Here is a 2,500-nt window from a genome sequence, read left to right as displayed (position 1 = left end):
TGTGTCTGACAGCTCGATTGTCATTCCATCAGCAACACCATGACCTCCGGTCAATGGTCTCTAACTACACACCCTCAAGACCCCTCAAGAGAAGTCGCTTATTCTCAGTCCTTGCCCCACAATGGTGGAATGAACTACCCACCCCAGTTAGGACAGCCGAAACACGTCCAATCTTTCGCCGTCGACTAAAGACGCAATTCTTCAACCATTATCTGAATAAAATAAAAAAAAATTAAAAATTAAAAAAAATTATAATATCTAACCCTAACTAACCGTACTGTCATGCACTTGTCCTAATAAACTAACCTACACTGTAGCACTCAACACTTTGATGAACATTGTTGCTCAGCTGATAGAGTTGTGCCCTTCCTGATGGCTTGTCGTACAGAACTTGTAAGTCGCTTTGGATAAAAGCGTCAGCTAAATGACTAAATGTAAATGTAAATGTAAATGACTGGAGGGAGCTGTCCAGTGGAGAGTGGTGCTGACATCATGGTGAGCTCACCTGCACCAACACCATGACTGGAGGGAGCTGTCCAGTGGAGAGTGGTGCTGACATCATGGTGAGCTCACCTGCACCAACACCATGACTGGAGGGAGCTGTCCAGTGGAGAGTGGTGCTGACATCATGGTGAGCTCACCTGCACCAACACCATGACTGGAGGGAGCTGTCCAGTGGAGAGTGGTGCTGACCTCATGGTGAGCTCACCTGCACCAACACCATGACTGGAGGGAGCTGTCCAGTGGAGAGTGGTGCTGACATCATGGTGAGCTCACCTGCACCAACACCATGACTGGAGGGAGCTGTCCAGTGGAGAGTGGTGCTGACATCATGGTGAGCTCACCTGCACCAACACCATGACTGGAGGGAGCTGTCCAGTGGAGAGTGGTGCTGACCTCATGGTGAGCTCACCTGCACCAACACCATGACTGGAGGGAGCTGTCCAGTGGAGAGTGGTGCTGACATCATGGTGAGCTCACCTACACCAACACCATGACTGGAGGGAGCTGTCCAGTGGAGAGTGGTGCTGACCTCATGGTGAGCTCACCTGCACCAACACCATGACTGGAGGGAGCTGTCCAGTGGAGAGTGGTGCTGACCTCATGGTGAGCTCACCTGCACCAACACCATGACTGGAGGGAGCTGTCCAGTGGAGAGTGGTGCTGACCTCATGGTGAGCTCACCTGCACCAACACCATGACTGGAGGGAGCTGTCCAAGTGGAGAGTGGTGCTGACCTCATGGTGAGCTCACCTGCACCAACACCATGACTGGAGGGAGCTGTCCAGTGGAGAGTGGTGCTGACCTCATGGTGAGCTCACCTGCACCAACACCATGACTGGAGGGAGCTGTCCAGTGGAGAGTGGTGCTGACCTCATGGTGAGCTCACCTGCACCAACACCATGACTGGAGGGAGCTGTCCAGTGGAGAGTGGTCCTGACCTCATGGTGAGCTCACCTGCACCAACACCATGACTGGAGGGAGCTGTCCAGTGGAGAGTGGTGCTGACCTCATGGTGAGCTCACCTGGGGGTCAGCTTGTCATAACATTTGGCTATAATACAGGGTTCCCACAGACATTGCAAAATTAAATTCAAGGACTTTCAAGAACTTTTCTAAGCACTATTTTCCATTTAAAAGGGCATTAAAAAGGATACAATCAACTTTTAAATGCTGTTTTTTATTTAAAAGAAAATCTGAAACAATATTTATGGCTTAACACTTTGGTTGCCTTGGGTTAAATTAATGATATACCATAGGTTGCCGGCTCTATTTGTCTATGGAGAAGTACCCCTTCTTTGCATGGCTATAACTTTTTAAATTCTATTGCTACATTGCCATTATTAGGGCCCATTCAAAGTCCTATAATGTATTGTTCATTGTGTAGCAACGTTAAACTTTTTCATTCACATATTCATAGTAAAGTATGGTCTAATCAATGTATAAGTATGTTTTCATCTCTTTCTGCAGCTTTCTCCAGAACGTGATATATAGCCCCAAATGCATTATATTGATGATGCAATACAGTTTTATGGCAATCAGCGCGATATAAAAAATTCCAACTAGACGTACTTCTAGAAGTTACTACACATCATCTGATGTTGACCGGATGGGCTAGGGGGCGTTTATAATTCCGTGGGCAGCGTTATACCAATCATCTAATGTGGGTCAAATGTTGATAATAGCAGTTAGTATCGAAGACGGTAACGTTACAGGCTGAAACTCACCCCAGTCTCCGCGCACCGTTGGGCGATCATCGTAGAGTAGAGATCTTATCATTATGGGATGTAAATTTCCCCGGTCCATCTCCAGCTTGTATAATGGTATATACGTCCAAATCATGTTGTTTATCGAGTTATTGGCAATCGATCACTGTGTAGCGTGACGAGCCAGAGTCCCGGGACCTATAGCGAGTGCCCGGAAGTACTACGGACGTCTAGCACAACCTCTATGGCACATCCTGTTAAGCGATTGCGCCGATCGGCCACCAGATGGCGCTC

General features: G+C 47.8%; 1 protein-coding gene across 1 annotated transcript in view; it reads right to left on the bottom strand.

Moving 5' to 3' along the window:
- Window positions 1-2,500, bottom strand: part of LOC311231931 (uncharacterized protein) — a gene marked incomplete at its 3' end in the record, with an annotated part of 185,622 nt that overhangs the window by 83,260 nt on the left and 99,862 nt on the right. The gene's annotated exons all lie outside the window — the stretch shown is intronic.

The sequence above is a fragment of the Notolepis coatsorum genome (assembly GCF_963971535.1).
Source record: "Notolepis coatsorum genome assembly, chromosome: 7".
NCBI lineage: Eukaryota > Metazoa > Chordata > Actinopteri > Aulopiformes > Paralepididae > Notolepis > Notolepis coatsorum.
This window is presented reverse-complemented; position numbering and strand designations above follow the sequence as displayed.